This window comes from Protopterus annectens, chromosome 17.part0 (assembly GCF_019279795.1).
Source record: "Protopterus annectens isolate FY-2018-M chromosome 17.part0, PAN1.0, whole genome shotgun sequence".
In the NCBI taxonomy this organism is placed as follows: Eukaryota; Metazoa; Chordata; order Ceratodontiformes; family Protopteridae; genus Protopterus; species Protopterus annectens.
In genome coordinates, this window is record NC_056751.1 from 404,279,199 (window position 1) to 404,306,751 (window position 27,553).

The following is a 27,553-nucleotide window of genomic DNA, read 5'->3' on the forward strand; positions in this document are numbered from 1 at the left end:
AATTGGTGGCATGAGATTTGTAATTTAAAGCAGAATGAAGACACAATCAGGAGATTTAGGCATGAAATTTGTACAAAGCAACAGCTATGAGAGCAGAGATACAAATGGGTATGAGAGTGTGTACACAACAATGTGCAAGAGCAATCTGCAGAACAGAAAGACACAAGTCAAGATGGAGATTAGAACAGGCATGGAATATGTACACAAAGTTATAAGAACAGAAGTAGTGTGTGTGTGTGTGTGTGTGTGTGTGTGTGTGTGTGTGTGTGTGTGTGTGTGTGTGTGTGTGTGCGCGCATGTGTGCATGTGTGTGTATGACAAAAGCCAAGCTGGAAATTAGAATGGGCATGAAATATGTACACAGTATAATGAGAGCAAAGTAGGAGTGTGTGTGTGTGTGTGTGTGTGTGTGTGTGTGTGTGTGTGTGTGTGTGTGTGTGTGTGTATGTGTGTGTGTGTGATACAAGCCAAGCTGGAAATCAAAATGGGCATGGTATATGTACACAGTGTTTTGAGAGCAGAAGTAGGTGTGTGTGTGTGTGTGTGTGTGTGTGTGTGTGTGTGTGTGTGTGTGTGTGTGTGTGTGTGTGTATGTGTGAAATGCCTTAATTAAAGAGGGAAATTTAGTTACGTGACCTGCTCAAGACCCTCTTCCCTTACATTAACTTTGTTGCCTTTGGTAAATCACTAAGGCTTATGGTCAGTCTGTGTTAGCCTTTAGAGGTTCACAGTTGGTTTTGTGTTTCACAACATATTTGTTGATGTAAAACCTGTCCTGATAACTTTTAAGTGATTTAGAGTAGTCTGTTTTTGTCTCCACTTTTGCCCAGTATCTCCGATTCTGCCTCAGATTTTTGCCCTGTCCTTGAGTCACTTAACCAGACAGTACTTTAGGGCAACTGGAAATTTGGGCTAGTCTTCTCAGTGGGTCCCTGAACTGCAAATCTAGTAACTACTTTTTATGAACCAGAGTAGTTATGGTGTAAAGGAAGGAAACTGTAGTAAACAGGAGCACCATCATATCAGCCATGTTTTTTTGGATGGGATAATTTGTTTCCTTCATGTTGACAGTATTTAGCTGCAAATAAATTACACAGCATAAAATCTATGAACTTGATAATCTTTTAACTATGAATAATTTACCTTGTTTTTTACAGGCACACAGGTGTGAAATGCACTGTTTGGGCTACAACAGTTTATTTAGCACTTAGTGCAGACAAGTAAGATTATGAGCTGTTAAAGAACTACATGTCTTGACTCACTTACCCTTCATTTGTCTTCTGTGTGACTTTGCTAAGTTACTTTACCAGACAATATTCCTGAAAAAGGACACATCCAGTGCACTGCCCCAGGCTATTTGTCTTTTGAATTCCTGCACCCTTCACACAGATAATTAGTACTTCACTATATACTGTTTGAGTATGAATCCCAGCACATCTCTTGCAGTTTAATGGGTTGCCAGATGCATTTTCACTAAATAAACTTCAAGGGACGATATATTGTCTGTTTTCAATGTAAGGGTGTTTTGTTTTGTTTTGTTTAAAAAATGGCTGTCAGTCTTTTTTCTGTAAGATTAATACCCAACCGTACAAGAGTAGGGTAATGCACACAAGAATCAGTAGTAAACTCTTTTAATATAAAGTGTAAAATACTGTAATAACAAAATTGATTTTAGTGCTTTTTTTCTAAAATACGTTATGATTTCTTCAGAATTCGCATTCTTATTGCATAGATGATCTAATTTAGAAAATGTTATGACAATATACCAGCACAACAATTTTTTAACGTAGCATAGACAATTTATTCAGCAGGCACTTCTTTTGTAGATGAAACACTGAAATACAAAGTTGTTTGCCAGCAGCAACCTCTGCATTGTTAATAGCTCTTATTAATGTGGAGTTATTCAGATGACTTTTATTTCTGAAGAAATTATGCATACTGACTTAGGTGGTTAATATTTCTTATGCTCTCATAAATACTCTTCTGTTTAAACTGTGCTACACATGGTTGGATTTTACGGTGATACCAGTGATTGCTAAATTATTCCATGTAGTTCATCCAAAGCTACCAATAAAGTACATGTATTTTTTCTTCACTACACTAATGGGTGTACAAAGTCCACAAAGTGGCTATAACTGCTGCTGGGGAAGGAAGGCTGCCTGGAGATAAAAGTGCCTTATGCTCTTATCATCTGGTAATTTTTAAACAGTCTTTTAAATTTAGCTTTGCAGGACTACTGTGTGTATGATTGAGAATTAAGATGGAATACTCTGGCTATTGTGTGTTTATGTGAAATACATTTGAAATATGTGACTTTGCTTATTATTATTATTATTATTATTATTATTATTATTATTGTTGTTTTTATTCATTTTCTAGTAAGACATCCAAGAAGAATGCAGTCAACAATGTAACTATAACTGCTGGGTTTGGGGAATATTTGTGAATATAAATGTACACATAATCCACTAATGTCAGATGTATTTTCAATGAATGTGAGTTTCAATGTATCTCCAAGGAATGTTAATTTCAAGGAAAGAGAAGTTTACTGTTACTCATACTAAGTCGGTTTTCAGTTTGTCTGTTTTGTTTTTTTTAAAGGCCATCCATGTTTGTGCTATACAATTTGATCTAAGGTCTTTAAGTCACACCTCTTTGATCATTGTAGAAGTGAAAAAGAAACTAGTATTCACACTGACAGGTCCAAACAGTGGTAACTGAGGAGAGACAGCCACCTAATGGGACACTGGAATGGCTGCAGGGGGCATGGTCCATTACTCTGCCTAGGGCTCCATTTGACCATGGTCCAGCTCTGATGTTACCATATTTGTTATTTCATGCTGAAGTCAGCCTGTTTTTTTTTTTTTTTAACAATGAACTACTTATTCCCAAGACAGTTGTGAAGTGCCTACTGTTAGCTCCCTGTAGCACCTTACTCATGTATGCTAACCCTAACCCTAAACCTGGCACTGCCCTTAACCCCATCTCCATATAATTACCTTACAAAAATTCCTTTCCCTAACAATGCCACTATTCAGGTAAATTATGTATGAAGGAATTGTTATTATTCTTTTTCTAAATCACAAGAAGAGATGGTTTGATGTCCTTCTATTCATATGCTGCTGTATCCATAACACAAGGGAGTCTGCCTCTGGTCAACCCACGCACGTCCAGCCATTTTACAAAAGATAGATGCTACTGCAAAGGTGCGTGTGGCATCCTGTGTCTCTCTCTGTGGATGTCAGTCATAAGCAGATGACGGGTACAAAACAGACCACAGCATGCACCTACCTCTGAACTTTTCTGCCGCCTGTGTGACTGCCAGCTCCAGTCGTCGCTCCTTTAGAAAAGTGACTTTGTTTTGTCTGGCTTCAGATAAGCACCCCATATGGGCTTTTGATTACTTTTTTGCTACTGTTTGGGGTTTTCATGTCAGGTAGAAAGGGCAAGTGTAGGTGTGAAAGGCAGATTCCACACAAAGACTCGCATGAGCTCTGCCTGCTTTGTTTAGGCCAAGACTATGACCACACTTCTTGTGAAATCTGTCAGGCCTTTGCCCCCTAAACCCTTAGGAGTCATCTTGCATCCTTAAAACTTTACTCAGAGAATCAGCAACTGAAACGACTGACTGAAGAAATGGATCCGATATCGGCTACCTTGGATGTGCCGCCCATTAAAAAGACAAAAAAGTTGTTGCCTGAATGTACAGCTGCACCCACTATTCCAGACATACCTCTCGAGGCTGATGAAGGCCCGGAGTCCAAGCCAGAATCTTTGGATCTTCCTTTGGCGGGTACCCAGGCGGAGGGTGTCAAAGAAGCCACTAGCATGTCCCAGAGGGAGTCACAGGCATCCAACTCGGGTGCTGGGGGGGGCCTAGGCTCATCATATCCAAGGGCCCACGTGGGGCTTCACAAATCATAGTTCGCAAGGATGTTTCCTCGGATATTGTAGTGTGCCACTCAGCATCAGGCCCTCCTTCCCTGCATCACATCTTTGATATGTTGGTGTTGGAGACCTACTAAAAGAATTAGCAAAAAATTAAGCATATTGCTCCTTCTCTGATGCCCGCACTCTCCGACCAGGCACCTGACTGGCAGGCCTTTACTCAAGGCCTTCTAAACGCATTCCTTGCCTTATGCCAGGCCTCTGCTCCAGTCCAGGGCCCTACTGCATCTACCCCTAAGGGTAAACTGTTTACTGATGTTTCCTCTGAAGAAGAGGATTCATCAGGGGATTAATCCCTTATTTACACTTTAAAAATTGCTTCCCCTCTGGGGTATGCTTTCCCGGAGGAGGAGTCCAATTGCACAGATTCCCCATGGGAAGACATTACCTTTAGGGAAACTATTGTTCAAATGAAAGACTTTTTCAAGTGGGACTGCAGCCAGATCACTGAGACTCAAAAAAGGTGTTATGACCTTTTACAAATGGAGTCCCCTAATCTGTCTGCAGTCCCTCCAGTGCATCCTGCCTTCATGGATGCTTTCCTGGCTGCCTCAAGAAACCCAGATTTCCAACCACCTGCACCCAAACGCCCAGACAGATTTTTACAAGGTCCCTGAAGATGCTAAATTTCTTTTCAAGGCTCCTTCTGCAGATCCTTCCACCATTTCTGTGGCTGCAGATAAAACCTCCAAATTACTCCCTTCCACCTCCATCCTTCCCTCTGACAAGGAGAGCAGATTAATGGAGTGCCTAGGCAAAAGAGTCTATACATCTGCTACTTTAGCAGTGAGAGCCATTAACTACCAGACTCACACGGCCAAATACTCTCTGGCTGTTCTTTCTGATGTGGCTAAACAATTGGGTGACCTCCCTGACTCCCCGGCCAAGGCAAAAATGTCTGGCCTATTGAATTCCTGCAATCACGTAACTAAGCACTCTATCAAGTGCAGCTATGATCCAGTAGAGTCCTCATCTAGAGCTGCTGCCTCATGGTCTGTCATCAGGAGATATTCCTGGCTTAGGTTACAACCTCTCCCTGATGACATTACGTCTAAACTCATTGATGCACCCTTGAACAACAAAGCTTTGTTTGGTTCAACAGCTGCAGAACTTTTCAAGGTCCTTCAGGAGAAGGGTAAGGAGCTCCAGGATCTGAGACACATATTTGTCTTCCCGATTCCACACTTTCAAAGGAGCTATCCAGCCACAACCTCCTTTGTAAGAAGTCCTGCCAGACAAATGCCATCCAAAGGCAAAAAAGATACCAGGAAACAGACTTCCTCTAGGTCTGCTCCTTCTTCTCCGGCTCCCAAGCAGCCCTTTCAGACTAAGCTTGGTAGCCTGTGACTACCAGGCATTGAATCCAGATACCCTTCTCTCCATGCATCTCTCCCTGTCCTTTCCTGCTTGGAAACAGGTCACCCCAGATTCTTGAATCCTCTCAATCATAAAACAGGGATATTTCATGGTGTGGGAAACCAGACCCACTCCCAATGGCATTCCACAACCCCCTCTAGGCCAATTGGCTTCCTTTCCCCTTGTTCTACAGGAACTCCTCTCTCAAGACACAATCCAAGTGGTACCTCCTCATGTAAGAAGAAAGGGATTTTACTCCAGGATGTTCCTGGCTGCAAGGAAAGAAGGTCCCTGAAGACCAATATTGGATTTGTCCCATCTCAACACCTTCCTCCAGGTACCCTCTTTTTAGATGCTCACTCTACCTACCCTTCTTCCACTGATCCTTCACCATGCCTTCTTGGTGTCCTTAGACATAAAGGACACCTACTTACACATCCCAATCCATTCCCCTCTTTAGTAAATTCCTCTGCTTCTCAGTGGGTTATGCACATTTTTAGTGCTGTGCTTTGCCATTTGGTGTCTCTGTGGCCCCAAGAGTGTTCACAAAGTGCCTAGCCCCAGTTATTGCCTTTGCCAGAACAAGGGGAATCCATCTCTTCCCCATCTGGAAGATATCCTGATTCAGGCCCCATCAGCTCAGTTGGTCTTACAACACCTAGACTTCACTATTTCCCTCTTGAAAAGTCTGGGGTTCACCATAAACCTCAAAAAATCAGCCCTGATACCCTCACAGGATTATGTGTTCCTGAGATTCAGGATCCTAACAGAAAAAACGATGGTATGTCTTCCTCCAGACAAAATTTTGTCACTGACTTCTTATTTCATGGGGATACTCCCTCTCAAAGCCCTGTTGACCTGGGAGTTTGTCAGGCTCCTGAGACTCATGGTCTCCACCATCCCCATGGTCCCCTTGCAAAGCTTCACATGAGAAAATTCCAACGGTACTTGAGAAAAGTCTGGAAACAACACCTGCACCCCTTGGAGTTCATGGTTCCCATGCTTCCATGCCTTTCCAGGGAACTGAATTGGTGGATAGTCCAGATAAAGGCCAACCCACGCCTGCCCCTACAACTCCTGCCCCCCCAGTCAGGATCTGTTCACAGATGCTTCAGACACAGGTGTGGGAGCAACCTTGGGAGAATGGAAAGTAAGAAACTTGTGGACTCCGACCCAACACAGGCAGCACATCAATATAAAGGAGATGAGAGCCTTGATATTACCCCTCCAAATTTTCAGGGACCGTTTTCTGCCAGCCATGGTGAGGTAGTACACAGACAATGCCACTGTGCTGTGGTACATCAACAAACAGGGGGGACAAGGTCCTACCTCCTGTGCAGGTTGGCTCTGCAGGCCTGGGAAATTGCCCTAGAAAGACAAGTCAGCATCCTAGCAGTCTACATACCTTCATCAGAGAATGTGATGGCAGATATTCTGAGCAGGACGATGACCTAATCACATGAATGGATGCTAAACAGAGATGTGTTCCTGAACCTGGTCCATCGATGGGGTATTCCGGATGTGGATCTGTTTGCCTCCCCCATGAACAGACAGCTTCCAACCTTCTGCTCCAGGTTCCCACATCCTGAAGCATGGAGAGTGGATGCTGTTTCATTATCTTGGAACACTCAAAGAACAACCACAAATCTTGTTGGTGACCCCTAATGGCCAAGGCAGCACTGATTCCCCTATTACATCATCTAGCCAAGAGCAATCACCCCAAGTTACCCCACCGGATGGACCTGCTCACACAGAAGGGAATGCTCATACACCCTGAACTGCCCACACTGAATCTCACATTTGTGGGTGATAGGGCATTGATTCCCTTCAGACACCTATACACAGAGGACGTGCTTTAGGGTCTGCAAGAGGCCAGAAAACCAACTACCAGAAAATCATATCTATCCAAGTGGAAGAGGTTTTCTGTTTGGTGTCAAAACAAAATTTACAACCACTGGCAGTAGAGTCTCCAGTGGTTTTGTCCTACCTTTGTGAACTGATGTCTGGCTTGTCTTATTCTTCAGTTAAGACCCACTTATCTGCCATCGCAGCATGCCTTCCACGTACCCCACCTCTGGCTTCTAGGCTAGAGGTTAAGCTATTTTTAAAGGGGGTTCTGCACCTTAGCCTCTAAGAAAACCCATTCCTCCTCCTCTTTGGGATCTAAATTTTGTTCTGGAAAAATTGACACTACCACCCTTTCAGACAGCCAAAGACTGTTCTCTCCAATACTGTACATGGAAAACTATACTCTTGGTGGCCATTACTTCAGCCAGAAGGGTTTCTGAACTGCAAGCCCTCGTGTCCTTGCATCCCTTTACAGTTTTCCATAAGGATAGGGTTTGTTTACATACTAACCCATCCTTTATGCCCAAAGTTGTTAATGAACTTTCCTTGAATCAGGCTATTAACCTTCCATCCTTCTTCCCTTCACCCCAAAATGCTGCGGAAAGGATCCTACACTCCTTGGATGTACATGGACAGCTCAGATACTGTTTGGCCAAGACCAAATCCATCCATAAATTGGAGAGGCTCTTTGTCTCCTACCATTCAAGAGCCATGGGACACCCTGTTTCCAAGCAAACCATATCTTCTTGGATCTCTAAAACTATCTCTTTTTGCTATACAGTCCCTTCCCAGTAAAGGCACTCCACTAGGGCAGTGTCCTCCTCTGGGGCTTTCTTTAAGGGTTTGGATACAGCTGCCATATTAGAAGCAGCTACATGGTCATCTGTCCATACCTTCACCAAACACTTTAAGTTGGACATCATCTCTAGGATCAGAGCAGGTTTTGCCAGAGCCATCCTTCATGGCTTTGTGGAAAATACTTCTGTTCCTCCCCCCAAATCTTAATAACAGGAGCTTTTGCACTCTCCCTTATGTTATGGATGCAGCAGCATATGAATAAAAAGATATAGTATTGTTGTGTAAAATCTTACCATAACTTTAGATGTCCTTCTCTTCTATATGCTGCTGTATAGTTTCCCACCCTGCCTTCTCCCTGACACATGCCTGACTCCTGAGCACCCACTCCATAGTCGTGATTCCGACGGCATACAATTCTGAGGTAGGTGCGTGATGATGTCCATTTTGTACCCGACGTTTGTTTATGACCAGCATCTGCAGAGAGAGATGCACGACATCACACGCACCATCACAATAGCATCTATTTCTTGTAAAATGGCCAGGCGAATGCAAGTTGACCAGAGGCAGACTCCCTTATGTTACGGATACAGCAGCATATAGAAGTGAAGGACATCTAAAGTTATGGTAAGATTTTACACAGCAATACTTTCTCTTTCTATTATTGTTTTAGCTTTGATGTTTTTTCAGTAGAAATTAATTTTGACATGCAGAAATCAGTGCAATGTGCATCAATATTTCTGTACATTGATTTTAGAGAAAATACTCATGTATCTATCTATATCTATCTGTATATATATATATATATATATATATATATATATATATATATATATATATATATATATATATATATATCGTGTGTGTGTACTGAAATTAAAAGAATAAAGATTGATGTTTATAAAGTTGACTTTGCAAATGTCAACATGATACTATGTGTACGCCGAGCAATAATCTCGGCACATGCAAAACTTAAACTGTTTTCCCCACTCCCCTCACTAAGTATATATACTAACTCTGAGAATGAACAGCCTTGGGGAAAGAGCATATTTTCCTACCCCAAGATAAGTGCGATCTCACACACTTGTCAACTATTTGTGTAGTTGACCATATTTTCTCTGATAAACAGATGTCAATCAGTCATTGATTTGATGTATTTCAGTGGACCACACTACATCTCTGGATCCTTTAGAGTGATGGAGCATCAGTAAAATCTTATGACAACTATTCTCTGGCCTCCAGCTGCAGTTCTCAGTATATTTTTTAATCAGCAGTGCCTAAGGGTTTGCCTTTCACGTCATTGAGCATTTTCCCTCATTGGTGACATCCGAGGGACATACAGAAGAAGGGACAAGCTCTCTGTTCCTCAGTTCCCACCAACAAAAAAGCACCACTGACACTAATACAGAATAACTCCTATTTTGTTAAAATAAAATTATCTTGAGGACCCCCCTCAAAAAAAAAGCTCAGTGAGAAGGGAATGAAAGAGTGGGCCTTTGCCCTGATGACTGACTAACCTTAAATATCTGGAAATGGAATACATGCCATCTGTCAGAAAGTCAACCTATCAAAAAGTAAAAAAGCTGGTAAATCTGTTCAAACGTTAGCTTATCTCAAATAACATATTTTGTCGGCGCTGCATCATGTACAGTGGAGATTGGGAAATTTGGCCCTTTTTATCACTGTAGTACAATTTCAAAGTTGATATATATAATTAGCAAACGGTATGGAAAATGCAGGTGGGCTTGCCCCCTGCAAAATGAAAAAAAAAAGTTTTACTTTTTTTTTTTTTTTTGTACTTTTTGACAGGCAGTTGATTGACCAGTTGTGTTCAACTAGTTGCCATTTGATATGTTGCATTATCGATGTATGGATGTACAACTCTGGGCTTATGGTAGGCACACTGTGTCAAGAATTAGCCATAGGTACAAATGCCCCTGTCTTCATAGTGTTGATTGGGTTATTCAGCACGCTCTGCGGATGCTTCTCTGGTAAACATTTTCCATTAGTAGTAATTTCTGGAGATTCCTTCCCAAGATAACTATCTAGCCCCACCCCTCATTACCCTACTAGCTTATCTATTCCTCATTCAGGCTGGTTATAACTCCATGCTGGTGGGGAATAAGACTCAGGTAGTGGAGCATTATGTGATGATGCCCTACTTTTCTGAATGTCCTACCTCACTTCTGATGGGTAGAAAGTGCAGTTGTGTAAGATGCATTTAGCCATAACAGTAGATGTTTGAATTCCTCACTATTGCAGTAGCCTTTGGGCTATATGAGTTGCTTCCTATCAAGAAATAACAACCTGACAGCTTCAAAAAGGTCTGCCCCCATTCCCCTCCACACAGACATAGCTTCAATCTGACTGTTGATTGGCTAATCCCAAGGAGGGAAATCAGCAGTAAGAGTGAATATTTCTTCAAGACATCCCTGACAATACTGACAATTTATCAGTTATAAGCCAGTTGAAGGCCTCTGATGTTTCCTCTCGGTTCCTCAGAATAGGGCAATTTGGAGAGGTATTGGGGGTGGGTAGTTCCAGTCTCCAGACAGAAACCAGACAAAACTAATGTGTTGGTAAGTACATGATTTTCATATTTAAGCTGGTCCTGTCCTGACACTGTAACTGGTGGACAGACTCTGCAAACAGACCTAGGTACTGGGAAAATAGATCTATGAGAATGAAGGCCCCAAAAGAGGCTCTTGAGCTAATCAAATAAGCTTAAACTGTAATATTTATCAAAAGTATGTAAAGTAGACCACCTGGTAAGTGCACAAATTTTGTACAAGGGTAAGTTCCTGAAGAAACCCCACTGAAGGAATTTTTGCCCACAAAGACTATGATTTTGGTTTGAAAGGCAGGAGTTTCTTACTAGATGCATAACAAAAGTTGATACAGTCAGATAATCATTTGTTAATGTTATTTAATCACTTTCTGACCTTTTTCGAATTTGAAAATCAAATGAATAACTGGACATCCTTTCTAAATGCCTTTGTTTTTCACAGTCAGAATCACAGTTATCTGTATGTCCAAGCATGAGAGGAATTTTATATCAGTGAAGCTGTTATGTTCAAAGGAGGGGAAAAGAAGTTATGTACCTACCATAACGTTCCATGTTAGTTGTCTTCTTCTCGCCTTCTTTCTTGCTGGTTGCGACTCGGCCATCTTCAAAAGCTCGAGAGCTGCTTACTGGTTCGAGGCCACCCCCTACCCCATGATGCCTGGCGCTAGATACCCAGATCTCGTTTGCTAAGTCTAACTATCAATATAAAAAAAAGGAAGGAATCCTATCCTATAATATATAAAGCCTATCAGTGAGGCTACTAGGCAGAGAGGAACAGCCAGAGAAGACTCAGCCAGTGAAAAACCTTAAAGAACTCTTCTCGGTCCACTAGGATAGGGGGATGGAGGGTGGAACGCAAGAAAGAAGGCAAGAAGAAGACAACTAACATGGAACGTTATGGTAGGTACATCATTTCTTTATGTTAAGTTGTCTATCTCGCCTTCATTCTTGCTGGTTGGGACAGGGTCCCTAGCACCTAAAATCCTGGATGGCTCATCAGAACAAACTCTTCAGAACCGTGGAACCAAAATCAGCTCTGCTCCTGCAGACCACATCCACTTTATAATGTGAAATGAAAGTATGTGGGTTGGCCCACGTAGCAGCTGCACAAATAGATTCCATTGGCAACCTAGCCTGAAAGGCCACAGAAGTGGCTAAAGCTCTGGTGGAATGACCTTTTGGTTTGACAGGCAACTCTTTATTCCTCATTTGATAGATAAATGTGATAATCGTAGTCAACCACCTAGATAAGGTCACTTTAGAGACTGGAAGACCTTGTTTACCTTGAGCATAAGAGAGAAAAAGTTGGTCCGACTTCCTGATGTCCTTAGTTCTGTGCAAATAAAAGCGTAATTGCCTATGAATATCTAATTGATGTAATTTATATTCTGCCCTGTTGGAGTGGTTGGGAAAAAACACAGGAAGGTCTATGGACTGATACAAGTTATTTTCTGTAGAAACCTTAGGAAGGAAGGGTTAGTCCTGAGGGTAACCCTGTCATTGTGGAACACCAGGTACGGAGGACGGATACAAAGAGCCTGAAATTCCAAAACTCTTCTGACTGAAGTAATAGCTACCAGAAAGAGGGTTTTCCAAGATAAAAACTTCAAGGAACAGGATGCTGCAGGTTCGAAGGGGGGCAAAATTAGAGAAGCTAAAATCAACTTTAGATCCCACGGAGGAGGAGGATCTCTCACGGGGGCCTGAGCAGGGTGGTCCCCTTGAGAAAGGCTTTACAAAGCTTATGAGACATGATATTATTTTCCGACAGGCCAATGTGAAAATCTGAAATTGCAGCTAATTGAACTCTAATTGTAGCGGAAGCGGAACCAGCATGAAAGAGTTCTGCAAGAAATTCCAAAATATGGTGTACAGGGGCTGAAAAGGGGTCTCTACTCTTGGCCTCTGCACAGGAAGAAAAACGTTTCCACTTACTAGCGTAAGTTTTTCTAGTGGTAGAGTTGTGCGACGATAAGATAATTTCATGCACAGAGGGGGAGATATCAGGAAGCCTGGTTAATGTCTGAAGTGGAGCAACCAAGCAGTGAGCTGAAGAGATTGCAGGGATTGATGCAGCCCGTCCGATTGATGGATCAGGAGGTCTGGAACTAGGTCCAGAGTCCAAGGCTGCTCGAGAAGATGATGATGCAGGAACAGGAACCATATCTGTCGAGGCCAGTACGGGGCAATGAGGATCATTTTGCAACCCAATGTGGTAGCTTTCTGTATTAGCTTGGGAATTAAGGGAAATGGAGGGAATGCATAAAGAAGTCCCCGAGGCCAATCGTGGACAAGAGCGTCTCTGGGGGAATGTCCGGGAAGTGGAAGGAGAGAGAAGAAATTGCTGCACCTGCTGTTGAAGGGGGTGGCAAAAAGGTCGCAGCAAGGTTGCCCCTATTTGCAGAATATTTGGTCCGCAACTACTTGATTCAGAGACCACTCGTGAGGCATGAGAATTGCTCTGCTCAGCCTGTCTGCTATGACGTTGGACCTCCCAGGGATGTGCGTTGCAATCAGAAACCATTGGGAAGAGATCGCCCACTGCCAGAGTCTGAGTGCTTCTCGATATAGGGGGTAGGACTTGGTTCAGCCCTGCTTGTTGATGTACCACACTACTGACATATTGTCCCTTTGAATTGCAATGGTCCCGGTATGAAGAGAGTCCTAAAGAGCTTGCAGTGCTAAAAGCATGGCCCTCATCTCCAAGACGTTTATATGCAGATGGTACTCGTGAGGTTGCCAGGTGCTTGGACTGTCCTGCCCTGATAATGCCCCCCCCCACCTGATCAGGGAGGCGTCCGTGGTCACCGTAGCAACTAGAGGAGGAAGTACAAATGGTCTGCCCCGGGGCACTGATGTGGAGACCATCCACCACGCAAGGTGCTTTTTGCATGCTTCTGTGATCATAATCACATGAGACATAGGAAGCTGCTGGAAGGACTATTGGGTGAAAAGAAGCCACTGGAGAATCCTCATGTGAAAACGAGCTAGAGGAACAAGCACGATTGCTGCTGCCATGAGACCTAGAGATTGGAGGAAGAACCTGGCTTGAATTCTTCTGCATGCTAATAAGACCTGTACATGTTGGCGAATCACTTTTATTCTGTCTGGTGGAAGGCTCGCCAACATGTCTTTTGTATTTAAATTTGCACCTATAAAGGTGTTAGACTGACAGGGTGACAATGCAGATTTTTCAAAATTTATTGTGATACCTAGCCTGGAGCAAGCCTGGATAGTGTAGTCTCTGGCTAGCAGAAGTTGATGCCTGGTGGAAGCAGTGAGGAGCCAGTCATCTAGATATGGAAATACCTGGAATCCTAACCATCTGAGATGAGCGGTAACTACTGCCATACATTTGGTGAACACCCTGGGGGCTGTGGTGAGACCAAAGGGCAGAGCTCTGAATTGATAATGACTAGCTCCCAGCCAGAAGTGGAGGAATCTTCTGGAGCACCTGTCCTTTTTGATGTGGTAGTACGCATCCTGAAGATCTATGGAGCACATCCAATTGTCCTGACCCAGAAAGGGCATAATGGACTGTAGCGTGACCATCCAAAACTTGGTTCTTTGAACAGACCTGTTCAGTCTGCTCAGATCCAGAATGGGTCTCCAGTCCCCTGTCTTTTTTGGTACCAAAAAGAACCTTGAGTAAATTCCGGATCCTTGCTGGTCTGCTGGGACTTGCTGGATGGCTCTTTTTCTTAGCAGTTCTGAAATTTCTTGTACTGCTTGATCCCTTAGATTGGGTGGAACATCTGGAAGGGACTTGTTTGACATTATGGGAGTGCGAACGAAGGGTATTCTGTAGCCTCTGGATATAACTGACTGTACCCATTTGTCTTGTGTTATGTCTTGCCAGGCTCTTGGGTACAGTGATAATCTTCCCCCGACTGCCTCCGGAGGTGGGCAGTCGGGCAACCCTTCAGGGATGGTGGAAGGGCTTTTCAGAGAAGGATTCTCTGCTGCCCTGGTTTTGCAGACCCCCCTCTGCCACGCGGGCGGTGTCTATTATTGTTCCCTCCTCTGCCCCTGGATGGGAACTCACCACGTGTGTCCGGCAAGACTCCTGGAAATTTCTGGAACCACATCTTTCCGCTCTTCTGACCCTTGGGATATGGTCTGGAAGGAGTGGAAAAACGGACTCCCACGGCAGAGAGAGTCTTGCCTTCCTGCTCACACCTGGTAAGGGTATCCTTCACCTGTGATCCAAAAAGAGCGGATCCATCAAAGGGGATATTGGTGAAAGACGCTCTGAAAGGTTCCGCAAAGTTACATAGCCGCATCCAAGCGTGCCTCCTCAGGGCAACGCCTGTGCCTGCGGCTCTGCTCGCACCATCGGCTGCATAAGATATGAGCCTCATGGAGGAGTTCACCACTGAATTTAGAGTCGCCAGCTGGGAAGTCATCTTAGCTTGAGCCCCCTCAGCTGATGGATCTTGGAGGGTATCTCCAAGCTCTTTAAGGAGATCCCTCTGAAGACGGGTGAAGTGGCATAAATAATTCAGGGACCTCATGGAGAAGGTCGCTGAAGCGAACATCCGCTTCCTATATCTGTCCATTGTCCTAGACTCCTTATTAGGAGGATGAACAGATGAAGAAGTTTCAGCCATCTCATTTTTCGTGGCCACTGCTACCACCATGGCATCAATGGGGACACCCTTCATCAAAAATTGTTTGTCCTCTGGAGCTGTTATGAATTTAGCCGGTCTCCTAGGGGTTGGTTCCATGGAATCTGGAGCCAACCACGCCCTTCGAGCCACGACAGACATCAGAGGGCCGAAGGACGGGTACACCCAGGAGGTGGAAGGTCGGGAACCAAACGCATCCAGGAATACCGACTCATCCTCAGAAGGGGCTAGGGTATTCCAGTTCCCCCTCTGCCTAGGCATCTCAAGGATGTCTGAAAAGGAGACATCTTCAGAGGAGGATCTAGGGGACCCTTCCAAATCCTCCAAGTCGGTATCTGAGGTGACAGACTCAGGGGAGTCAATATGCCTCCTCTTGCATTTTTTCTTATGAGGTGGCTCCTCTGAATGATCAGGGGAGGCCTCAGAAGAGGATGATACACCCAAAGGGGTGTCCTGAAGCGTTGGATCCCCACGCTTGGGGTCTGGAAGAGGGGCAGAGGCTGATGCAGGCACCATATGGGGAGGAGCCAATGGGGTTGATCGTGGGGCTGACTCCGGGGCCAGCACACTCCTCATCACCTCAAAGGCATCCCTGCCCGGATGCAGAGAGAGCTCCGGTTCCGAAGAAATCAGAATCCATCCCCGCACAGAGAGGGATGGCTCTGAGGCTGATGTGGGAGCCGAGCTCACCTCAGCCGAAGCCCCGAGGGGGAGAACGGGGTCGGACAAGGGTCCGATGCCACTTGCCCCCTTGGAGCTGACGAGGGAGCCTCGGTGCCCAAATCCCTCCAGGGATGGTACCATGGAAGGGATCGGAGACGACGACGGAACCGAAGGACAAGGTATCGGAGCCGACAGTTCCTTGACTCGAACCCCAACGAACTCCGGCTCCGAGCTCAAAGGAGTCAGAGGAGGAATATCTGTAGACGTGGGTGGAGCCGACCCCTGATGAGGGGGGCTGGACAACATTTTTGCTAGGGCCTGCGATTTTAACAGTCTACTGACCACTCTTTCCACGTCATGGTCTGAAAGTCTCGAGGACCGAGAAGAGTGGGATAAGTGGTGACTACAATCCGATTGGAGCAAAGGTGATCTCGGAGCTGAATGTATCGACTCCAGAGATGGAGACCTAGTTCTTTTTCGACTCCCAGACGGCTCCGAGGAACATGTCGGAGCCGACTGGGAGGGAGAAACCTCGGTTCCAGCCGGAACCGAGATAGATGGTACAGCATCACCTAGCGACAGCTCTGAACTGGGAGCCGAAGGGTTAGGTGTCCTGGAAGATTTCACTGGCTGAGCCTTGGCCGATGACTCTTGGGGCTTAAGTAAACCCCTCAGGATCAACTTATTTTTGTGCTCCTGCAGGACTCTTGGACTAAAAGCATGGCAAATCGAGCAAGAGTCCTGCAGGTGCACGGCGCCCAGACAATAAACACAAGAAGTGTGCCCATCTGTCAGAGACATCTTCTGACAGCATGAGTCACACTTCTTGAATCCAGACAGCTAGGGATCCTTGAACATCCTGAAAGGAAACCAAGAAAAAGACAGACACAGAAGTTAAGGTTATAATACCAAAAATACAATAACTACTACTATCAGACCTATAGGTAAGTATCACTAAACTAACTAACAGATACTATGAACACGAAATTATTAATTATTTTTATTTATTTATTTATTTATTTTTGGAGAGAAAGACAGAAAAAGGTTATCCTCTAACTTAAACGGAAACCTTTTAAGGTAAGGAAAGGGCTGGAAGGGGGGGGGGACTCTCTAATTAAAACGAGTTTCTGAAAAAGAGAAGGGATTCAGAAGAAAAACACTAAAATACAATAGTTATAACTAAAAAGGTTGAATTCTACACTAAACTAACAGTTTTTATGACAGAAAAACTAGCAATAATAAGTTTTATATGACCTGAGCCAGCAGAACAACCTCGCAGCAGAAGCGGCAAACGAGATCTGGGTATCTAGCGCCAGGCATCATGGGATAGGGGGTGGCCTCGAGCCAGTAAGCAGCTCTCTAGCTTTTGAAGATGGCCGAGTCGGAGCCAAGGATCAGCTCCGAACCTAACCAGCAAGAATGAAGGCGAGATAGACAACTTAACATCAGTAGTTTCTTCTAAAACAACATATAGGTCCTGGAGGTGCTGGAACAGAGGTAATCTGGAATTCAATATGCTTTTCAAAAAATCTTTGCAACGTTTAAGTGAGGATAAGGATGACAAAGTAAAACCCTGATCATAGGAAGAAGCTGCAGCTAAATGTACTTTGGCAGATGAGTAAATGTCCCCCATTTGAAAAGTTATTTCAAAAGGTCAGTACTTGAGATATAGCAACTAAGAATGGGTCTATGTGATGTTTATTTGCTCATAGTGAAAATTAGCCATTTGCTTCTGTAAATCTTTCTTCCTGAGGTTCTCTAAGAGGCTGTAGTTAGTTGTATAACCTGTAGTTGTAGTGTAAGGTTCTAGGGCACCTCTGGAAGTTGAGAACCCAAGCAGTTAATTTGTGTGACTGGATGTCCTGGTGAGGCTGGTTGGATGAATGAGACAGCAGGTGAGTGTGTTGTGGGAGAAGGAGTTTTCTTCTCAGATGCAGCCAAAGGAGAGGGAACCAAATCTGCCATGACCAGAAGGAGGTTATGAGAATGACTTTGGCTTTGCACAGCTTTACTTTTTGAAGGAATCTGGGAAGAAGTGGAACAGGAGGAAAAGCATAAAGGAGCCCAGGAAGCCAATCATAGGGGAATGTGTCTCTAAGAGAATGCATCTTTGGAGAAAAACATGCTGCATTTCGTGTTGTATGGTGAAGCAAAAATGTAAGAATAAGGTTTTTCACACTTTGTTAATGCTGTGGAGTTGCTGAAAGGCCAGTCATGTGGGAGCACAAATTTCCTGTTCAACATATACACAATCACTCTGGAAGCACCTAGTATGTGAGTTGCTATTAGAAAGCAATGTGAAGAAACAGTCCATCCCCAAACTCACATAACATCTGTGCAGAAGAGGGTAGGATTGGGTTCTGCACTGCTTGTTTATGTACCACATCATCATCATGTTGTATGAGTGTATAGATACTGAACCTTAGGGGAGGAGGTCTTGAAAGGCCAGCATTTCTAGGAAGACCACTCTCATCTCCAAGACACTGATGTGAAACCTGGCCTCATCTGTGATTTATGTCCACTGCACCATCCTGTTGAACTAATCCCCCCTACATCATGCGGAAAGGCCAAATGAAGGCAATCCCTGAACTGAGATTTTCTGCATTTGTACACCAGCAGAGGTGCTTCAAATAAATATTTGAAAGATTTATGAGTTCCATCATGGTTGTGTAGCTTAGCACCACTGAACTCCAAGTATTCACTGCAGCACTCTCATTTGTAGAACAGCTTGAATTATTGTGGTTATATTGTCATGGTTTAATATGGCTCAATGTCTCCCTGTCTCACTGTGTCCAACTGGCAGCCAATGAACATTAAAGATTGGGAGGGTTCCATGTGAGATTTTGCTAGACTGACTGTGATCCCCAAGGATAGGCACAACAGGGTAAGTACTGTCTTGCCATTATACATTTTGCCATTGCAGATGCAGCAATGAGTAAGTTGTCTTGATAGAGAAATATCTTTAGCCCTAGAATTTGCATTTTGGCTGTGACTGGGGCCAGGCACATGCTGAACACCCGGTGGGGTGTCGTGATGAGACCAAAGGGTAGAGTTTTAAACTGGTAATGACGGTCTCCCACCTGAATGTGTAAGAATCTCCTGGACTGTTCACTATTTTGATATGTAGATATGTGTCCTGGAGTTTCAAAGCGCACATCCAGTTTCCTGTCTTCAGGCATAGTAGGATGGATTACACCATGACCATCCAGAATTATTCATTTTTTTATGTATTGATTCAGCTGTCTGAGGCCTAGAATCAGTCTGAGTTTGTGCTTGTTCTTGGGTACCAAGAAGTATCATGAGCAGAATCCAGACCCTTTCTAGTTTGGAGGGACCGCTTGAATGGCTCTTTTTCGGAAAGTATTTTTTTACTTCCTGTTGGGTCACCCTCCTCTGAAAGAGTAGCACTAAGGGTGAGAATTTGTTTGGGCAGTCCTGAAAATGGTATTGAGTTGCTCCTGGATATGATTTCTCTGACAAGACATCCCCTAACTTCCTCCAGAGTGGAAAAATCAGCAAACGTTCAGGGTTTTCCTTGACAGAAACCTGGAAAGGGTCCTAGGAACCCTTTCTGGTGTGGACCACCTCTACCTCTTTGGTGGTGGTTACCAGAGAAATTCCCTCAACCTTAGGAACTTCTGTCATACTTTAGTTGGTACTGGGGCTGTTGGAATTTCCAAAACTAGATATTCTTGGTGCCCTTCTGGTTTCTTCAAAACAATCTCTGATGAGGCAAGAAATTAACTTAATATCACACTTGTGAGCACCTTATCCTCTTGCTCATATTGCAGCAGTTTATCCTTTACCTTCTACTGCCCAAAAAAAGAGGTTCCATTAAAGGGTGCATTAAAGAAAGCTGCCTTGAAGTATTCTGTGAAATCTGCAAGGTACAGCCAGGCCTGATGCCACACTGAGATACCTTAACTAGCTTATCTGGTTGTCCCATCCACTGGGTTATGCAGCAGGCAAATGCTAAGCAATGAAATGGAGTTAACAGTGGCTGACTGGATAGCCAACTGTTTATGAAAGTCAGTCCCCATGTGGCAAATGTTTCAGAGTTGCCATGGCTTTATCCACTAGGTCTCTCTGAAAACTCATCATAGGCACCAAGTAGTTCTTTACTCTGAAGGAAAAAGTACTTGATGCATATGCATGCATTTCCAGTCTTCTTCTTTCAGCTTTTCCCGGTTAGGGGTTGCCACAGTGGATCACCTGTTTCCATTTCTTCCTGTCCTCTTCATCTTGCTCTGTCACACCAACCACATGCATGTCCTCTCTAACTACATCCATAGACCTTATCTTAGGCCTTCCTCTTTTCCTCTTACCTGGCAGCTTCATCCTTTTCCCAATATACCCAGCATCCCTCCTCAGCACATGTCCAAACCAACGCAATCTCGCCTCTCTGGCTTTGTCTCCAAACTGTCCAACCTGGGCTGACCCTCTAATATACTTATTCCTAATCCTGTCTACCCTTGTCACACCCAGTCCAAATCTTAACATCTTTAACTCTGCCACATCCAGCTCTGACTCCTGCCTTTTTGTCAATGCCACTGTCTCCAACCCATATAACATAGCTGGTCTCACTACCTTTTTGTAGACCTTTCCTTTCACTCTTACTGGTCCTCGTCTGTCATAAATCACTCCTGACATTCTTCTCCTCCCACTCCACCCTGCCTGTACTCTCTTCTTCACCTCTCTTCCACACTCGCCATTACTCTAAACTGTTGATCCCAAGTATTTAAACTCATCCACCTTCACCAACTCTACTCCCTGCATCCTCACCATTCCTCTATCCTCCCTTTCATTCACACACATATATTCCATCTCAGTCTAGCTGACCTTCATTTCTCTCCTCTCTAGAGCATATCTCCACCTCTCCAGGGTCTCCTCAACCTGTTTCCTACTCTCACTACATACATCATCATACAATCCTTATTAGGAAGATGAAGAGCTTGATAGTGGTGGCTGCTGACTCTACAGTGGAATCGATAAAGGGCCCCTTGCTCTAGCGGGACCTGTCCTTGGTGTCAGCAGCACTCTGTTGGGCTTGCATGGAATAGAATCCATGATATCTGCCTTCCTCCAAGCCTTGAAGCACACTATATCAATGAGTTTGTCCTTTGGGAGCACCACGCAAACTGCTGGGTGTAACTTGTAAGCTGCATGAATGATCTCTTCCTCAGGAAGGAGGAGTCAATGGACTATGATCCCGTATGTCTCATCATTTTGAGAATTTCATTGGTGTCCTCTGTTGAGAACTAGGGTGAAGCCTCCCCATCATCAAGATCAGAGTCCAGAGAGGGATGCTTTCTCTTACCATGCATATTCCTAGGTGGGCTGGGGAGAGAGACTTATCTCAGCTCTCCTGTGGAGAATGCAACCCATACTTTGGGAATCAATGCCTCTCAGGTCCTCTGTCCTGAGAGGGCAAAATTGAAGAATATCATAAAGGCTCTGCTTCAATGATACTTAACAGGAGCACCAGTGGAGCAGTGTCTGATCATGCTAATTTCTTTTGTACTAAATGTTTTGCCAAAGCAACTGAGGCCGAAGCCATCAACAGTGACAGCAGTGGTGCTGAAGCCAAAGGGGGGAACCATCTGCATTAACCATTAGTGCCATCAACTCCAGTGCTAAGGTAACCAAGGAGGTCTTCAGTACCAAAGGAATGAACACACAACACAATGACACTAACAACAAAATTGAAAAGGTGGAGCTGGAGTCAGTACCATGCTCTCTCTGCTGATTTTTGGGGCCTGGTAGGGATCAGCTTCGATACTGTCAGGGCTGGCACCACCACCAAGAATGTTTTTGTCTTTCTCTTTCTCTCTCTCTCTTTCTTTTCTATAGTTGAGTAACCTTTAAAGAGATCTTTCAGCATATTTTATTTTTTCTATCAAGTAAGGTCCTAAAACAAAATTTTTTACACATCTAACAATCTAGGTCAAGGTGCCCCACCCCAATACATATTATCCAAAGCTCATGTGGGTCTTGGTGAGGGATCTTGTTGACGCACTGTTTGCATTTCTTAAATCCAGAGGCCTTACTGTCCTTATATATGTTCAAGAAAACACATATCTCCAAAAACAGTACTACACAGTAAACAGCAATGACAAATGTATCACAATATTGCAAAAAAATATATATATATACCAACTAATAGCAAAGAATGATATTTAGAAGGGCATTTTTTTTCTTTTCCTTTTTTTGACAAGGGACAGGGAAAGAAATGAGAAAAGGCTGGGTGGGATAAGAAATGAAGAAAAGTTTAAGAAATTGACTGAAAATACTAGCAACTTATAGTGATATGTGAGTCTAACTCATATGAATAAGAATATGTGAATAAAGCATGCATCAAACACAAAACAAAACAAAACAAACTTTCGCCTGTAATGCTCAAGCTAACCAGAAGAGTCAATGAAACACTTGATGACAACTAAATAAAAAATAAATCCAAGGTGGAAAACCAAACCAAGACAGACTGCTGCTCAGAAAGTCTAATTCTTTAATACGAAACCATGAAAAACAATGAAAACACAAGCGCTTTCGCTCAGTCTGTGCCGAGCTTTATCAAGTGAACATCCAAAGTGCTGCAAGGCTTTATATACACTGAAGTTAATTATTAATTAATCAATTAAAAAATTAAAGCTTAAAAATGCTGGAGTTGATAAATTGTTAAAAATGCTTCTTTGTAAAAGTTAAACCTGGTTCATTATAATAAATGTGTACAGTAAATATTAAAACTGAAATGTAAAATAATCGAAAGAAACTGTAGCAAATTAAAATAAATCATTTATCATATTTCACTTGAAGATTTTTTATCAGCAATGAATGAGCTTCTCATAATCGAGCCTTTCTTAGCTTGAGGACACTGTTTATGTTGATGTTATCATTTAATCCAGGGTGTCTGCCTGCATCTAGTTTAAGTTGCCATATAAGTTCCTTGTATTCAAGGGTCGTCTCCCAGTCACCTCCCCTAGCATCCGGGGTAACTTGCTCCAACACTATGAATTTAAGATCTATCCCAGGGCAAGTGAGTGAATGCTTATAGAATGCGGTAGACTCCCTTTGTTTACTTAGATCGTAAAAATGTTCGTAGTCTTTTCCTAAATGGCCTCTCAGTTTTGCCAACATAGAAGCTTGAGCAGGTGGTGCAAAAACCTAGGTAGACAACCCCTTTACTCCCACAGGTGTAGTGATGATATGATTTGATGTTAAAATTCCTGGAGGGAATGTAAAGTGTTGGAGCATTAATAATGGCATGGCATTGATTACAGGACCCACATTTGAAAGTGCCTAGTCGTGTGTTAGAGTTATTAGCCTGGAAATTAGGTTTTCTTTCAAATAGTTCCTTGAAATTAATGTCCCTCTTTCTTACAAATTTAGGGTGTGGTGGGAGGGCATCTTTGAATTCTTCGTGAAAGGTCAGTACAGGCCAGTGCCACCTGATGATCTCCTCAATATCAGCGGAGTTGCCGGAATAGGTATAAATAAAACTATTCCGGAAGGTGTCAGATATCGCTGTTGTGTTAGTTGTGACAGAAGGTTGCCCTGTACCAAGAAGTGGTAGAAATGTTGTTTCTCTGTTATCAATCACTTCCTTAGCTAAAGAGGTGATAAGGGAGAGAGGGTATCCCCTGTCTACAAGCATGGACTGCAAAAAATGTATTTCATCCAAAAAATCAACAGTGGAGCTGCACATCCTAGAGGCTCTAATGAACTGGCCCTTAACAATGCCTTTTTTCTGATAAAATGGGTGTGCACCTTGAAAATGCAGAAAAGAATTAGAAAAAGTAGGTTTCCTGTAAAGTTTAGAAAGGAATGTTGAATTGTTATAATCTTTATATAAAGTCACGTCAAGATAGTGAAGTTCGTGCTTGTTAATGTTGTGAGTGAACACCAAGAAGGGGGTAGTGGAATTGATATGACTAAAAAAATCCTCAAATTGATTGAGGGTCCCATTCCATAAAATACAGATGTCGTCTAGGTATCTTCTATAATGAGTTAAATATTGAACCCAAGTATTAGAAAAAATGAACATACGTTCCCATCTGTGCAAAACAGCGTTGGCATAAAAAGAAGCGCATGAGGCACCCATGGCCACTCCTTTCCTTTGTCTAAAAAGCTCACCATTAAAGAATATAAAATTGTTCTGTAATAAAATTTCCATAAACTCCACTAGAAGGCCAGTCACCTTATTGTTGAGATTAGTTTCAGTGGTTAAGAAATCGTTAAACCACTCGAGCCCTGCTGGGTGGGGTATACTAGGAAACAGGTCTTTGATGTCTATAGTTATCATAAGGAATTCAGATGAGAAAAAGGAAGGTTGAATGTCTCTGAGAAAATCCCAGGAGTCTCTGCAGACGTGATCTAAAAGTGGGATGAGTTGCTTAGTAACATGGTCAATGAATTTACCTAAGGGTTCAGTGATGCTTCCTGCCCCTGTAACAATAGGCCTAAATCTCAAGGGGTCCAAGTTTTGTGAATTTTCGAATCAAAATTACTGGTATTTTGGGTTTCTCAACATGCAGATAGTTGAACAATTTTTCATTTATAGCTCCTTGGAGCAAATGGTCAGTAAGCATATATTTGATTTTGGAAAAGGCTATGTTAACTTCATTTCTAGATACAATTTCATATTGTTCACTGTCCTGTAACATGTCGTGGATGTAAATGTCATAGCTGGAATTATACATCAGGACAACCCCACCGCCCTTGTCTGGTTTCATGACCCTAATGTTTTCTTTTTTCAAATGGTTAATAAACCAGATTTCATATTCATTTAAGTTAACTAACTGTGGTTGTATTCCTTGGGAATGTAAAGTTCTAAAATCTTTCTCAACTAGTTCTTCAAAAAGTTTAATTAAGGGGTGCACAGGTGGGTTGAAAGTGCTAGTTCTACTGAGCCCTGTATTGGTATAGGGCTGCCCTTTAAAGCAATGTGCTAGATTTAAATTTCTAGCAAAGAGTTTTAGTTCAACTAAAATTTGGGATATATTACAGGAGCATGTGGAGACAAACTGGAAACCCCGAGTAAATAGGTCGAAGGTCAAATCTGTAATTTGCAAATCAGTATAATTGTATATAATGAAGTTGTCTTTTTTAACTATAGAACAATTGTGGCCTGCAGTGTTGGAAAAGTTATAGTGTAGGAGTGCCATTTCAGGGACAATGGGGATGTCATTTAACCATGTTTGTTGCTCCACATGTGAGGGGATTGTTTCTGTCCCCATGTCCCCATGCCCCCGTCCTGCCGGGGGGATGCTGAAAATCCTGATGGGAATTCTTTCTACCTTTCTCAGCTAACCTCTCACTCCTACGGGGGGTTCATGAGTAGCTCTAGAATAGAAATCAGCCCCCTTGTTTTGGTTGTTTTGATTGTCCTGTTTATGTTCCCACCGGGTCCTATTAGGAGAGGGGTAGGCTGTTCCTTCTCTATATTCAGCTAAATCCCTGTCTAACTTACGTATCTTTCGGTTAAGTATTTTTGTACAGAATTGATCGACTTCGTTAAAAACATTGTCATAATCAAACTTCACAGTTAAAAAGTTATTGTTAGTAACAAGGGAGTTGTTTAAAACATTTAACTCGTTTATAAGAGTATCAGCCTTCGCTTCATACTCTGAAATCATCACATTTAAAACCTCCAGTCCAGCTGTGTCAAAAATTTCACACAGTGTTTTGTAATATAAAGTCCCCGGTTGAACATTATTAGGGAACTTATAAAAACGCAAACCCTTCGGTATGTGTTTCACATTAACACACTCCCTTAAGTACTCAATCTCGAGTTGATTGCTTTTATAAGCGTAGAGTTTGTCTTTTAGTTCGCCAAAATCATTCTCTATGGTGTTGTAGTTATTAGAGGACACAGTACCTTGGTTGAATGTAAATTGCCGACCTGCCCAGGTGGTGAAATTGAAGTCCTTGGGCTGTTTCTCAGGTCTGCTGGTCTTCGAATTGATGACAACAACGAGATAGTACAGTTGTGTAAATAAACTTAATCATAACAGCAGATGTTCAAATTATCACTGCCACAGTAGCCCTAGCTATATGGGTCGTATTCTGTTGGATAAAACATCTGTCCAGCTTCCAAAGCTTAAGGGTACCATTCACACTACTAGACTGTTGAGAGCTCAAGCAGAGCTGGAGAAAATCAGTGGTCTGGGCACCTAGCCCTTCAGAACTTTCATGTCAACTGAAACAGGGAGGCTACAACACTGAAAGAAGTCAAAGCTAGGTATATAACAATAACAATCAATGTTATTACCCTGATTAACAAAAATCATATAAAATAAGGGGAATGGAGCAGGGGTGCAGCTACCGCAGCTGGGATCTTTTGAATATCTATTGTTATGGTAAGCTTACTTACACAACTGTACTATGCTCAGCCTTTGATCACTGATGCAGTAGCTTTAGCTATATGGGTAGAATAATGCAGTTTATACAGATTTTAAGAATAAAGGATGCGGGTATGTGAGACCCTGGAGAATGGTCTGAGCAAAGCTTCTCTAGACCTGGAAAAGGTATCTAGTTTTTAGTGCTTTGTAAAGCTATGTAAAGAGGACCAAGTTGCTGCCCCTAGAATACATCTAGACTATCCCTTTCCAAAAAGTAACTCATGAAGCCAAAGGCTTAATAAAATGTGGCTTGACTTTGCCTGGAATTACCTTGATATGGTGATAATAACAAATGGAAATAAGGATGGGGCAACTACTTGGAAATAGTCGGCTTTGACACAGTTTGCCCTTTTTCTCACCTTCATAAGAAATGGAAAACTGATCAGAATTTCTGAAAGTTTTAGTCCTGTCAAGACAGTATCTGAGTTGTCTGTGGATATCCAGAGTATGAAGGATCTTTCTTTTTTGTCATTTTTAGGTTATGGAAAGAAAACAACAAGATAAGTTGCTTGGTTTAAACTAAATTCAGATACCACTTTAGGCATAAAGGATGGATTAGTACTCAAAGAAACACTTTCTTTGTCAAAAATGAGATAAGGTTGACCCACCATGACAGCTTGCAACTGAACCTCAAATTAGCCCGATGAACTGGTTCATATGGGGCAAGAGTTAATTTTCCCAAAACAAAATTAAGATCCTAAGGAGGGGACACTTATTTTCTTGGTGGATGGGTATGCAGAACGTCTTTCAAAAATATCCTGACATGGGACTGCATTGAAAAAGGGATCTCCATAGGCAAACATGCTGAAATGACCAATAAATTAACCTTTGTAGTGCAGTAAAAAAGGTCAGAAGATAATAACTCAGAAAAATATTGTAGAACCAGAAAAATACTAGCCTTAAAAGGGCCTTGGTTCTTAGACCAACTTGAAAATATTTTCCATTTGCTAATATATGATTTTTTAGTAGCAGGTTTCATTGCCTCCTTTAAAACCTGCTGCACACCCTCACAAAATAGGTTCCTAAAAGGTATTAAAATTCTATAATCAGGCAGTTAATTGATGCTGTTTCAAAATGGGGAAATTAAACAATGCCTGTATTGTCTGAGTAGGACCAGTCTGTGAAGAAACTTGTGGTAAATGTCCTTGGCCATTTCCAAAAGAAGGGAGTACCACTGTTGCCTAAACCAGAAGGGAGTCACAGCAATGATCTTTGGAGAGTCCTGAATCTTCGAATGATCTCTCACACAATCCATCCACCTCTTTGCTGGATGCCCTCATTAAAAAAAAAAAAAAAAAAAACAAGAGGGGGATGGATGGATTGTGTGAGAGATCTGTGATAGTCAGGTATGA